This window comes from Fringilla coelebs, assembly GCF_963513975.1.
Source record: "Fringilla coelebs genome assembly, chromosome: 12".
NCBI classification, from domain to species: domain Eukaryota; kingdom Metazoa; phylum Chordata; class Aves; order Passeriformes; family Fringillidae; genus Fringilla; species Fringilla coelebs.
In genome coordinates, this window is record NC_140038.1 from 7,888,243 (window position 1) to 7,903,548 (window position 15,306).

The 15,306-nt window shown below is 38.5% G+C and overlaps 1 protein-coding gene across 1 annotated transcript in view; it reads left to right on the top strand.

Moving 5' to 3' along the window:
• Positions 1–4,231: 4,231 nt before the first annotated feature.
• THSD4 (thrombospondin type 1 domain containing 4) overlaps positions 4,232–15,306 on the top strand; it is a 255,165-nt gene continuing 244,090 nt past the window's right edge. The window contains exon 1 of the transcript XR_014616468.1: positions 4,232–4,263. The gene's annotated coding sequence lies outside the window, so the exon portion shown is untranslated. The remainder of the gene's footprint in view (positions 4,264–15,306) is intronic.

A 15,306-nucleotide genomic window follows, 5' to 3' on the forward strand; every position in this document is an offset into this window, starting at 1 on the left:
GAGCTTGATGTGTGGTGGGAGGCATGTTATGTTGATGCCTCAAGCTAGTGGCATTTGAAAATTGTTTCTTGTTGTTGGTGTTATAAAGAAGTCCAACACTAAACTTCATCAGGATAGGAAACAAAGAGTGGGGATTTTAGATTTTTAGTATCTCTGAGCTATGTTTTATCCTGTAGGTAGAAAACCTGTCACACTTCATCCACATTCCTAACTCTAACACTAAACAGAAAGGCATTAAAACATTTCCAAGTCTGAAATGAGACACTTTTTCCAGGAGTCCTGAGTTCTGGACTGGTTGGTGGGGTTGGGTTTTTTCACTCTGGTGCCTATCATTTGCAATCCTTTTTGCTTTAATAAACTCTCTTAAACCTGATCAAACAGGACCATCTATGTGTATGAATCTGTGGATGTGAAAGGTGAGGAAGGAAAAAATTACATCCACTTCCCCTTGTTTGGGTCCTGTGCTGCAGTTGATTCTTTGGCTTAATTAAGTTAATGGCTCACTGGATAATTCACTGCAAGTGTTCATTTTTTTACAGTAGGCAACTTTTCTATGCTGGAAAAGTTCTTTCCTGTTGATATCCCTTTACAAAAAAGAAAAAAAAGGGGGCATTCAGCAGGTTAGGGCACTACTATGTTATATGCAGACGTCAGGTAAGTGTTCCATAAAGCTGATTACCCAAAGCAGAGCTTGACATTCAGCAAAGAAATTTCAACTGTAGAATGGCTGTTAAGTGCTTTATTAAAACCCAAAACCAATCCTGCAGGCAGACTTGTCTTTGCAAGATAAGAAGAAACAACAAAAAAAAAGCAAAGCAGAACCACTTTTTGATATACATGATAAACACGGATGATACAGATTTATTCTACTCCTTTTCAGATTTGAAACCATTCTCTTCTTTGGTGGGATTGGAGAGCAGTTTGTTTCCTTAAATTTACTGACAGTGCTTGAGAAAATGATTTGTTTTGTTTAGAACCAAGGGCCAAGCAGTTGCAGAGTTTATAACCCAAGACAGGGTTATTAAACAGACATATAGGCCATGTAGGACACTGGAACAAACCCAGAAAACCTGGTGAAAGAAAGAGGAAAACTAGTTTTGCAAGGGGACGTTGGACCACACAATAGGCAAGCAAATGACTGTGACACATCGCTTGGAAGCCATTGCAATTTTCTTTTAGGCAAGTAGGAGGACTCTGATGCATAGACTTCCACCATTTTACAGTTCTTTAATTGGATTATTAACCATTCTGTTTGCCATCTCTTTTTACCTCAATATAATTTATAAATCTCTTCTTCTTTTTTTTAAATCCATAACCAGATTTGAAGCTATCTCTTCAGTGAAATAACTGATGAGGACAGAAAAAAAGCTTAAGTTTATACAGCTAAAAACTGCAGTTCTCACGCAATAGTTGTTTGAGCCTGGCAACCGCAGGACTGCAGCTTTTGTCTTGAGGATGATTTACTTCCCCTGAGTTTAATCCTGATTTTCAACTGTTTCCAAATTCTTCCTTCCAGAACTTCTACCTGAAAATTCCCAAGCAAAGTTTCAAGAACTGTTGAATGCTTATATAGAGCTTCCCAGGAGGCTTCAAGAAATGAATGAGAAGGATTTATTGTCCCATTTGGACAACTAGTAAATGAGTAAGTTATGCCAGTTCCAGGAGATCAGGAAAAGGTAAAGTAGCATCACAGTAACCCTAAAGCCCCTCTGAATGTATGTGTGAGAACCTGTAATCTTCATAGGGGTCCTGTCCTAAAACTAACAGACTTACCTTTATTTTGCAAAGACAGGAAGATTGGATATTGGAAGTGCAAAGAACAAAAAAAGGCAAAGTGAGTCCTGAAATTCTGAGGCTGGTTCCACAGATTTTTAAAATTCTGTTTGTTAGTTTTCTTTCTGCAATAGAAAGTTTCAGGGACACTGTGTTGCATTTTTCCCTCTTACAGGACATGAAAATCACTATATAAACAATATAGATAAACCTATTTATTTATTTCCCCCCCTTTCAGAAATTGCTCATGGGATTGCTGTCACTTACAAAGAACAAAGATTCACTTCTTCTTACCTTGCAGGATTTCAAGACAAAGTTTGTTCAATTTGCTTCTTGAGAGAGTTCTTTGGGGTTTTGTGGCTGTGGTTGGGGTTTTTTGTTTGTTTGGTTTGATTTGGTTTGATTTGCTTGGTTTCATTTAATGAAGTTAAAAAAGAAGGGAATATGTGAAAGAAGAAAAGTTGAGTATAAAGGAATCTATTTTTAAGAAGTTGGAAATGTGTTCCTCTTAACTCTCAAAGTATTCTTTAAGTTTTTTTCTTTAAAAGCATAAATACGTGTGCATGGACACTGCTCTGTTTAATACTGTATATTAATGTCTTTTCCATGTCCTTCCATAAGTTCTGCTATCTTATAAAACTTGAGATATTTTACAGGGTGGGAGGAGTAAGAAGCAGAATGAAAAGCATTCTAGATGCTGGTTGGGGTTTTTTGTTACACTTGGAACATTTTGTCCAACATCAGGCACGTCTGTGTGATTTCACTATCTGCTGCCTGGGCAATGGCAGGTACTCTGAGAATCCTGATTCTGTTCAGGAGGAAGCTGTCCAAGAGCCCTGGGAGCAGCACTAAAGGCAGCCTGTGAGCACAGCACGTAGGACCAAAACATCAGAAAGCTTTTGGAACTCTCCCTTGGAAGGGCTTGCTTACTCCAAATGCTAGACTTGTGGATGAAATATGACTCAGAGCACCAATCTCAGTAAGAATCAAGGAAATGGAAAATAAATTATGTGGGAGACTAATGTGTAATTAAAATTTTAGTGGTAATTTTTTTTTTTTTAAGACATTGTTCTTAGAGCCAAGCAATAGTTCAGGTAACTGCTAAAGATTTACAGAGCATTTTTCTTGGCACTGGTTAGTAGGTTATTGTTGTTATTCTCAAGCATAGTGACAGTTGTTCATAGCAGCAACAGTCCTTTTGCAACTGCTTCTATTGCTGCTTAGACAGGATCAGACTGGACAAGCCTTAGGAAGAAATGGAGAGAGACAAAAATAATTATTTAATTCTGTCTGGCATTCCCCTCAAAGTGATCCACATGAAGGTAAAGAATTTTTTTCTTCCATTTCAAGTATCCTAGAGATTAAGAGCCAAATCCATAATGGTGAAACTTGTTCTTTAAATATCTACGATATTCTTGATAGTCTCCCAGAAGTTTTAAAGGAATAACTGTGAAGTGGACATGTGGAGACTGTAGGCAGGAGTAAACTCTTATGAGCATACCAACATTCTTGACTGTTGCAGGTACTGGTATGAGGCATGCCAGAAACTCTGCTAATGACATATTTGGGGCTTGGCTGTGAGGCAATATCACCTGTGCTTCCTTCTCCTACATTGCCAGTTGCTCCACACCTGACGTTTCAGAGGATTTAGACTTTTAATTCCAAAATCAGTGAATTACTCTTAAGTATTCTAATATCTTGACTAGGATTACACACTAATTACCTGGCCAAGACTGGTGGAGAGCTGAGTATTTTGGCTCATTAACCCACTCTAATATTTACATTTGCCACTTCTATTAATAATTACCAAATCTTCATGTTTATCATACTTATCTACCTGTTGCTCAGGTAGAATTGTAGAATTATACTCGGAGATCTTTTATAGAGATACCAGTATTTGGTATTGTTGGTGCAGTTCCCAAGGATGTGATGATACTTTGTTGGAAGTGCATTTTCAGAGGTTTTGCACACTCCTAGGGCTTTGACTTCTAATCCAAAGGAATTTTTGTATGATTTTAGAATTAAGAGGACCATAGCATATTGCATTAATAAAAGAAAAGGAGAAATGTGAATTTAAAATATGTTCCATGCTCACGTATGGCCTTATCAACACCATCAACAGAAATGCACAGATTTAAACCATTGAGAAATTTGGCCTTCTATTTCATTGACTTCTTTTCAAGCCTTTCAACAGTGGGAGGCAAAATGAATTCAAGTCAAAAGCATTCCCATGGGTTCTGTGGCAAAGTGTCTTTTGCTAGTATTATGAATGACACAAGTTTAATATCTGGCAAGAAAAAAAATATGTTTATACTAGGAAAATTATCTTTTGCTGATATTAAATGTCAGCAGTATTGCAGCAGAATCCCAGATGAATGTGGGTTTGCTGCCAGCATATACAAGGACAAAATGTTCAGAACCATTTTGGGAACTGGCATCAATCTGGCACAGGCTGCCCTTAGCTTGCAGTCGCATCCATCTCAACCAACAGTAAGTAATTTCTCTGATGTAAACAAGGATAAAGAGAAGAAAAAAATCTGAAATTATAGGAGTAAAGCAGGAGAAGTGTTGATGCAGGGTCCAGTTGCTTAATAACAAAGCAGTGAAGCAGCTGCCAAGAGGGAGTGATTGCCCTCACAGAGCCTTCTGGGAGTCTGCAGACACCTTCACGTATTGTGAAGGGCTGTGAATAAAAGATCACTATATGTAGTTTTCTGAGCTGTTAAAGTGGTCATATTCAAACTTCCTCTGAGTTTTCAAGTTGTGGGGAATAGTGCTATATTTTGGCAATTTGAATGCAAACTATTGCACAGCATATTATATTTTCCATAAATGCTGCATAGTATGAGAAACAGAATGAAAATCCTCTAGGGAAAAGGGTGCAGACAGCTGGCAGTGAATTGAAACTGGTGTTTAAAGGACTAGCTCAGAATTAATGTAGATGGCTCTGGTAAACTTGACATTTCAAAGAAACTCAAGGAAGAAAATGGAATGGGGCAGAGGGCTGGGGTAGAAGTTTCGAAATGCTTTGTGAAATGCACAGCACTAGAGAAAACTGCATAAGACTTGCACATACAAAATTATGTCAGAGGCACCATGATAACACATGGAACAATTGTCAAATGCTCAATAACATGCAGTGGGAGGAATAATGTTAGCCAATTGTGTAAATTGGTTGTAAAACAGGAAAAGATGAAGTATAATTGACTCAATGAAAATAGTGAAATTATTTGTTCAGTATTAAGCAGCAATCAGAGAAACAAAACTCCTACCTGTGTAGGAGTTTAAAGAAAGGGCCAGGAAGTAATACTGAGCTTGTAATGTTTTAAGTTTGCTACAGCCACACCCATGCATTATGAGGAAATGAAAAGGGACCAAAGAGACCTCAAGCAGAAAGACACATGTAAGAGGGAAGTAGGACTGTGACAGCTGAGGAAAAAAGGCCTGATTGGTGTGTTTGCACTGGTGTGCTCTGAAATAGCCCACCTGTGTTTCTTTTCACCTTTTCTTTAACACACAGGCAAGAGCATTCTTGTAGATTGGAAAGAATTGCTACTGGAATGGCTTTTTTTCCCTTTTTTTTTTTGTGCCAGAGCAATAAAGCAATGAATAGTAAAACTTGTCACTGTCAGATGTCAGTGAGGCCAAAAGAACTGCTGGATTCTTGTGCTCCTCTCCAAAGCATTAGTCACAGTAGGAGGAAAAATAATAGCAGATCAGGCTGGACTAATAGCCTGATTTACAATAGCAATTCCTGTATTTCAAAATCCCATTTGAAGTGCAACATGCTGGTATTTCTATTAATGCTATATACAAATAGTACTCCTGGTCAAACTTTCCTAAATTTAGTGCATATATCAAGCATTTATTTCGGGGCATTTCCTAGCCCATTCAATGTACTGCCAATTTGTATAAAAGACCATAATATCAAAATGTTTGACTTTAAAAAGCAGGTGTCTTCCTTTAAACAGTAGTCCTTTAAACTCCACAGAGCAATTATTCTTTCAAACTCCAGGTCACTATTAATCTTACTAACACATTAAAGCTTCACAATATTTTAGGGCAGCAAGTTAGAGATGTTCAGTTTTTAAAAGATTATAAATAAGGATTGCAACCTGGCTCTGCAGTGAGTAACTGCCACTAATTTCAGGGCAAGTGAATTTGATTCCCTGGTGCTATTGCTATCTCTACTGATCAGTGTGGGTGCTTTGTTGCAATTTCTTGAGATGCATTTGGGTTTTAATTATTGGATTGTTTCTGTGTGAACAACACTACATCTTTATTCTTGCTTGAGTGGAATGGAAGGCAGTGATTTGGTTTTTGTGTCTTACGGAATATTGTCTGTGACTTTGGCATGTTTCAACTCTGGGCAGGGTTTGAGAAGAGTTTTTCTCCCTGTTTGCTGCAAGTACTCATAGCTACAGAGAGAGCATTTTATTGTCAGGAAGTTGTCATCTGTTGGGTTGAATTACAAACAGTCAGGGTCATGATTCTTTGTTGTTTAGGTTCTTGAAAGGCTTGGAATCATTAACATTCTTAGGATGACATGTATCATAAATCATGACATAGGAAAATTAAAGGGATTCTCTCCTGTACATGTAATTTCAACTGCAGGGTGTACAAATACATTGTTGTACTTATGCTTTCCCCAAACAGTTTTTTTTCTGTGCTCTGATGGCCAGCATAAGTTCTCTGATATCCGTGATTTCTCTGTCCTGATCCTTATATTGACCAGAATGAAAAGGGGTAGGAGTTAAATGAAAGAGGATTTAATTGCAGCTTGTAGGTGTTCCAGCTGCTCCTCAGAACCCTGCAGTGCTGTCATACAATATGCTTTTCTGACTTGTGCCAAAGGACCAGTACACAAGTAACCCCAACTAAGAACAAACTAGAAGACATTAATTTCTAAACAGCATAGAAGGAAAAAGGCCAGTGATTCACTTCTGAAATTCTGGCATGGTCAAGATGAATTATGTCATTTGTACTTGGTCACTACACAAGGCTTGCTGTAGAAACAGCTGTGTCAAATAAACTAGGAAAGAAACCAGTATTTCTGAGCTCCCAGAAGGTCTAAATATGTTCCTTTCATCTTCCAGTAGTGACAGTGCTCTTTTAAAAGCTAAATTTTCTGACTGAGAGAACAAAATTTCCTTCCTTAATAGCTAGAAAACTACTGCAAAGTGGGAAGAATAATGTGTGTGGTGTCAAGTTTTGATATGAAAAGAAATAAAAAGCTTGAATGGCAATGAGGTAGATTCTACTTAGCTTTGCTTAATGCTTAGTTAGGGGTAATGTACTATTTCTTTGCAAATGTGTAATATCTCTGTCACCTGGGCTTTTAAGTACAACTCTGACAGGCAATTGCCAGGTAGGTCTGATCCTGTTGTGGGACAGAAGAGAAGTCCTTAGAGTCCCTGCAATGAGCATTCTCTCTGGTTCTGTGATTACAGGTTTCATAGCCTCTCTGGGTTTGGTTATTCTTTGAAGTAGAATTATTGGGCAACTTAATAACATAGACAGAAATAAAGACATTAGAGATACAAGTAGTTCTACAAATCAAGAGATTAAGAAAATTATAGCTATTTTGATGAAATATAAGAAATAGTGAGATTGAAAGGACAGTATAGAAATAGTTTAGTCTGCAATTAGGTGCCAGAATGTCTGCATATGAGCTTTTAGGAATTACTTCTTTTTGCTGTCCATAGCTGATGCTTACTAAGTCCAGCTGTGACAAAATTCTCTCCTTAGATTAATGACATCTAGGCCAGTTCCAGGAAAGGGGATAATTTGGAAGTGAATTTAATATCTGTTGAAAACAAGGAAAAGAGTTAGTCAGCCTAAAATTTAGGATAGTTTTACTGGCAGAAGTTTTACTGCTGCTTCCCTTCCTTGAGACTTAAAAGCTAAAATGTACTACCAATATGTAGTATAGGAACAATTCAGGTGGGCAGAGGAATGTCTGTTTTCTGTCAGTGGCTTTTATGATATGTCTGAGTAGGGCATAATGCTGCACAATTTATAAAGGTACTGAGGGGCTGACTTGATGATTTAAGCTCCTACAGTGTATATTTCTTTATGTATACATATTGCAAAATATGAATCAAAAATTTCAAGTAATATTTCAGAATGTAGTTTATGATATAATAATCTTCAGCTGATATTTAGCATTATTTTTTTACTAGTGCCTGAGAAATCATTTCTGGCTTGAACATAAAGTCCATGCTATTTTTTGATCAACTTTATCTTCACACATCATAACTTTGATAACAAGTCAGAGTACAGGAGAAATGGGTCAGATGCTTACTCGGCCAGTGCTGAGCAGAGGTGAGCAGAGGCTTGGTTTTGAAAGCCTTATTATAACAGTGTGCCCTGACAACAAGCTCCATCTCTGGCCTGGCAATTGTGAGGAGGGGATAGGTGATGCTATTTCCCCCTTGATTGCTGAACATTTCTGTGACCCTTCCTTAGGGGTAAATGAGCACGTTATTGATTCCTAAAGCAATGCACTGGCATCAAGCCTTGTGTGGGAGTTAGAAACAAACCTGCTGAAATGTAAGGACTGACAACACAACAAAGATCAACAACACCACTGCAAAGGAACAAAAATTAAAGCCTCAAACATTTCTGTGTTTATGATCCTGTGACTGAGTATCCACAGTCCTGGAGGAACAGGGAGATGAAGGAATGACTGTTGGAATAAACACTGAGGAGGGAACATGAGCAAACTAGACATGATACTCACATCCACTCTGGGCCAGTACTGGCCATGTGCCATAGTAGGTGAAACTGTTAGAACAATTTATCTATAAACAACAAATCAGGCCAAATTTATCTAATCAGCTTTTTGTGATTAAAATATATCTTGGTTCCTTTTCCCAAAACTACAAGGGTTGCAGCAACATCAAGATTAGGAATAGGCTCTGTGTCTGTGTATATATGGATGTATTTATGTGTCTATTTTATGTTTCTTTGAGCATTTGCCCTTATGTGAGAGAGTAGGTTGGGAAAAAGGAAAAACCATCACAGGAGTAAATAATGGGGAATACTAAACAAGAGCTGGCAGGTGATGTTGGTATCCTGGAAAGCTTTCAACTAGGACCTTCTATTTCTTTTTTTTTCTTTCCTATTTCTATCAGAGTAGGGGTTGGTCCAGCTGAATTGGCCGAAGCTTTTAGACAGCATCAGACCTTGGGTGAAAAGCTGTCCTTGGGAAATGACATAGCTTCTAAGTAATACATATTCCAAATATTGTCTGATAAAGTATGGCCAGTAATTTGTCAGGAGTGTGTATTTTGTGAGCTATTCTAGGTTACACAGAGAACATCTATGCTGCTGCAGTCTGTTAGAACAGGTTGAGTTCTGGGTTGTATTTTTGTTCTACTCAGCTAAGCAATATCTGAGGAAGATTTCTGCCCATGACCATTAGTCTTGCTCTGCCCTGTGCAAGGCTCCACAGGTTATCTTTACTGGGTTATCCCGTATCTCCACAGTGAAACAAGTGAGGAGGCCGTAGGTTTCTTGGCAAATGAAGAGCACTAAACTCCTTCATATGGTGTACATCACTCTACTGTGACTATCAAGCAGAAATGTTTCTACATCATGTGTATTTAGGTTTTGTTTAGGTTTGGTTTTTTCTTTTTCTTTTTTTCCCCCAGATATTTCTATCTGATGTCAGCAAAGTTCAAAAGGCCTTATTATTTTTTGGGTTGTCAGAAGTTTGTGATAAGTTTTCTTCTGCCTGCTGCTGAAGGAGTTCTTTTAGAGCTTGGTTTTACCTTGTGCCAACAGTAATCTAGGAATTCTAAAACCTCTGATTATTTGCATTTCATTACTTTGATGAATTTTACTTTGCAGTTTGAATCTCAATACTCCTCTGGGTTATGCTTGGGTTATCTTAGCCATTAGAAAAAGTCTGGCTTTGCACTTACATATTTTCTTAATAATCACTGTCTTCTATTAAACAGATTGTATTAAATGTATGAAAACTAATGAAGGAGAGGATCACTGTCATTCTCTCTTCCTTCCCCAACCTCCTTTACCCCCAACTCATTTCTTTTTAGAGGAAATAGTAGGACAAAAGTGAGAAAACCAGGAAAGTATAGAAAAAAAACAAACAGGAAACTTACAATTTTTCACTGTAACTTTAACTTCTTTGGAAAATCCATTATCTCAAGCCTATCAACTTTGCCCTAGGGATTAAAACCTTCAGCTTTTCTGTCCAGCTCCAGTCAGAGATTGTAAGGGAATAAAATTTGTCTTCCTACTGAATGGGCCCAGAACTGGATCTCTGGCCAACTAATTATTTCATAATCTGTCAGGAAATTCTCTAGATCTCCAAGTATGCAGAGGATTGTCTCATCCAAACCCAAATGCACTGGCTGAACAGCTTCATATTCTTCATTGCACATACTGGGGAATTCTGAGATTGTGCAGGTAGAAAAACAACTGCTGTAGCTGACTCAGAGTTCCTTGTGCAGCTCACCTCGAGGATGTGGCAGAAGCCTCAGCTGTGCAGAGCCAGGCTGCTCTGCCTTCACTGCCTCTCCAGGCCCAGCATCCATTGTAACCTGAAAGCCCCAAACACACAGTGCCCTGGGAGCATGGGAAGCAGAGCATTGTGCTAGTTAAGATTTAAAATCTCTCAGCCTCTGACAGATTTCTGGACATTTTCTATTTCTGTCATCTAGTCCACACCTTCAAATGGAGGTTATGATTTGGCTGTCAGTACTTGTGCTGACACACTGTGCTTAGACTCTGACCGTACAGTGTCTGTATAACATAGAGAGGTGGTTTCTTTCTAGTTTCCTCAGAGTTGAAATTACACCCCTAATTCCAAGAGAAAATTAAACTAAACTTTCAAGTGGAAGGCCATTGAAGAAAGCTAATTGGAATGATAATGGTTTTTTTTTAAAGATATTTATTAAACCCAGGGCAAATATGACATAAGGTAGGCAAGATGTCCAAGTGCTTCAGTGTGCAAGATGGAATTTAGGAAGTTAGTTGTCTCTGGATCTGAGCTGCAAAATGCAGGGATTGCTAAAGAAACACTGGAAATAAACAACATAAAAATATGGAAAGTAATGACCAAGTGGCCTGTAGCAATTTTGATGGCCCATAGGAAAAGATCTGTTTTTCTTCAACCTGCCTGGTAGTTATGTAAGCACCAAAACCACTGTGTATTATCTGAGATACCGGACTGGAGAATTCTTGCTTTGCAGAAACAGAGGTTGTTAGCACAGGCATTAAGCAGAGACAACTCCAACTGGTTGTTTTGTCATTTTATAATATGGTAGTATCCAGCTGCATTACGGTAATTGCAGCATCTCACCACAGAATGATTTATCAAAAGTAATCTTCAAAAACTGCATAACATGAAAGATCTATTTTGACTTCAGGTAAAAGTATCCAATAATCTCTTGTGCAAAGAGCTCATTTTATGTGACCATAGTTTTTTGTTCCTTTACACACTGCCTGCCTTTTAACCTGCGCAGCTGATGTGCCCACCAATGCTATTTCAATAAAGAAGTTTTATTCTGTTTTGTGTAAACCACAGCTCAGTGATGTTCCATAGATGCAGAACTCTTGCCACCCATGGATGCAGCTCAGACTTTACAGATAAGACCAGAACAGCAGCATTCATTATAGCTCTTTGCATTGGTCTCTTAAAGGGGTATGGAGAACTGGGCAGATTCTTTTTCTTCAGACAAAAGTACATGTGCCTTACCTATTGGTATGATTCCCTTAACTCAATGGTGACACTGGCATAAAATGCTCTCTCTCAGCTCCCAAGGTCCCGAGGCAAGGCTGTTGGTGTGACTAGAGAAATTTCATTCAGAGCTTATCTGAGAAGAGTAAAATTCCAGATTCCATCAGGAGGAGAAACGTTTAGCTACCAAAATGAATGACTTGACAGGTGGAGATACCAGAACCAGGAAACAAACCATGCTCTTTTGAGCCCTGGGGAATGGGAGCTCTTATACAATCACAAGCCCATTTTTTCTGCATAAAAGGACTACTACTCAAGAGTTGAATATAAGCTGCTTCTGACTTGCAGTGTAAGGGTCTGACCCAGCTGCCTGAAATCCACATGGTGTTTCGTCATTGATTTAATTCCAGTTTAGTTCATCTCATGTACTGAAAGATCCTATACATACACAGAGGGTAAATGTTATATAGATTGATTTATTTGATTATATTGATTGCTCTCACATCAATATGTGACTGTTACTTATGACTTAAAAAGGCTACTTCTTCATTCCCAGAAAATCTCAGAGTAGAAATTTTAAGATGTTATCTGCTTACAATTTAAGGCCTGAAAATGGTTTGAGCTTTTACATTAATAAAAAGCCATGTAAATTCTCACTTTTTTCTTTCATTTGTGAAACGTGGGCTGAAACCATGTATGTGTGCATGGATACATACACACAAAATTCAAGAAAAGAACCAGCCACTCAAGCTGGAATGTGAGCAGTGATTGTTCTGGTTGAAGTGCAGGCTTTCCCCAGATGTTTGATTGTACACATGGGGCAGGCTTCATTAGAGATGAATAGACAGTACATAAAATACACACTTTCCCTCCCCCATTGCTCTTGTTTATCTGATTTTGTAGAAGGATTTTAAGTAACCCCACAGAACTGCAATAGACTACAGGAATTGTAAAGCGAATATCCAGAAACACTGCAGATAGAAAAATTACTACAGAGCTGTAAAGTTATGGTTTTGTTCTTTTGCCTGTAAACACATCTGTTCAACACTTCTTCTCTGTGCAGCTGAAAGGCATAAGGGAATATTTTTCATGAAAAAAATTAACAGTGCCTACTTCAAAGAATTTGGGAATTAGAGATATTTAGATAGTGAGGAGCATTGCATTCACTCTTTAAATGTCTCTAGTGTGCTTTGCCAACATGAGAAAAGTGCTTTCCATGGCCATACTTCTATTTACTTTAAGGAATGTGATAAACTACCCAATCTGAGGTTCTGTGTGTGTGTATGTATCTATAATACACCATTATATGTCTAATTGTCCTGCTGGACAGATGCTGATGTTATTTACTTTATGTTTTATGGAAGGTAGATCAGTGAAGCAGAGTTTGGGTGTCTTACTATGCAGTATGTATGTGCATTAGAGGAAGTCTATACTGGGATATTTCAAAAACCCTGGTCATCTTCATCCTTTTGTGCTTGCCTGTGCTTGTCCCTTATTTTAAGTGCTTGGAGTCTGTGGACCATCTGCTTGAAGTGAGCTGAGCTCTGCTCACATCATGCACAAAGAAAGGCAACATATGAAGTCTAGTTTACAATACTATCCTCATGTTAATCTCTAAATTAAGTAGAGCATCTTCCCTCTTCTCTCTACCCACTTTGTTCCTCCCTTTATTTCACTGTAAAAAATAAGTTAAATTTGATTCAAGTTTTAGAATCAACAGCTTTTTTTGAGAGGCCAGAGTGTGCTACCTCAGAGGCCAGGTAGAGAACAGGCAGCTGAGGAGCTGCAGCACAAGTGCTCGGTGGGAGGGATTACACTGGGGCTAAGCCTTTGGCTGTGGGGATTCCAGCTCTGCCTGGGCCAGGCTTCCTGCTGACAGCTCATCCTTGTGCTGAGCCTGACCAGGGAGCCAACAGGAGAGAGCTGGCTCTGCACAGCCTGTGGAGACAAACACAGGAAGGCTGCATGGGCTGTGCCACCCAGGGCTCTGAATGCAGCTCAGCAATGCTCAGTGCTGGATCATCCCAGGGAAAACTCTTCCTGCTGTGAAATACCTGTTACTTGTATCAGGTGTTTGGAGGAAGTCAAGAAGAAGGCTATACTGACAATCTATTTTTTAACTGTAAGTAGGGATAAATAAAGAGGGGAAAAAAAGACAAGATTTAAAACATTCACTACATCTTAATGCTTTTTAAGAGCCCAAAATGAAATAAAAGGAAGGGTGTGGGTTTTTTTACAGTAAATCTTTAGCATTTGTGGTTAATCAGACCAAATTATACTGTTGAATATTAGACAGTTAGAAATTGTGCATCTTGTGGTTGTTAGAATATATATTGCTGAATTTATAGCATGAATATCTAGCATAGAAATGATATTCAAATCTCTTAGGATATTTTCTAATTCCTCTGCTGGTAAACTTTTCAAGAGCAAACCTTAGGCTAGGCTTATGAGATGAGGGAATTGTTCCTGAGTTATGTAGAATATGTCTTAGTTTCTTGCCCCAGAATGACTCCTTGTTTCTATGGAAGACAGGGTGAAATCTTGTTCACATTTTGCTCGTAGGGGTTTGGCTGTAAAGATGACTTTTCATGGTGTAGAAAGTGTTACAGAGCAGCTGGATAGTCTTGGCCATGACCGTTTATGTAAAAGGCTAACTTGTACATACTCCTCTGAAATACTGTGTGCTTCATCCTAAAAAACCCTTCTTTTCAGAAAGGGGAATTGAACATGTCCATTTTCCACTGTCCTGTCTTTTTCTCTCATTAATAACCTAATAATTCAGTCAGAACATGATGTTCAAATGTACTTTTATTCTTTTCAGTGCAGAATGGAAATCTTTACTCTATAGGAATCACATCCTCCAGGGAGAGTGAAAGATGATGCAGATCTAATAATTTTCAGGGGGTGCAGGAGAGGGAGCCACCACAACGGTTTTTTTTCATGCTGTTCCTCGTGCATTGGAAATGTTCTCAGTATAGACCAATGTTTTGAAACAAGATTTGCCTGCAGATCAGCATACAGGTTGCCTGTGGTCCAGCAGTTTCCATGAATCAGGGGAAAAGCATCTAGGCATGTTTGCTGCACAAAAAGGGAAACCTCATAGCTCAGTATTTTGATAATCCATGGGCCTTTAATTTTTTTTTTTTTTTGGTAAACAACTCTCTTCTGCTTCAGATTAATATCGTGATTGAGTTGCTGATACAAATGTTAAGCTATTAACATCAAGTTGCCAGCAGACAGCATGACAAGAAGCTGATAGGAGTGTTCCTGCCAATGACTTGCTTTCAAGTGTCTGATCAGAGCCATAGCACAGAGTCTGGATCTCTGCATGTTGTTCTTCAGGTTACACTTTCAGCAAGTACTTGGGTAAAGATTTTCTCAGGGGTAATGGTTTTCAGGTAATTTTAAGTTCAGCCAAGAATCAGTAAATCAGGAAAGAAGGTAATGTTAAAGAGAAAAACTGTCTGGAAACAGCCTCTATTCCAAGCTATATGTGTGAGTTCAGTCTGTGCATGTATGTCTGACATAGGGGCAGTGGTGCACACTGGAGTAAAGGGGCAAGAAATAATGAATAAAACTTAGATATTAATACTTGACTTTCATTCCTGGGAATATCGCTGGAGTCTACCAAGCTCTACCTGCCACTGCCAAGGGAAAGTATAGCAAAGTGCATTAAACTCTACTTAAGCTCCTGTCTTCTCAGATCTACCCTCATTATTTTCTTGGTTCTTCTCCCAACCTGTTCGGTTGAGAATTAAAGACACAAACTTGGGCCTGATTCAGGTTAACACATAGGAGTATTTAACACTGAAGAGCTTTTCTAGTGG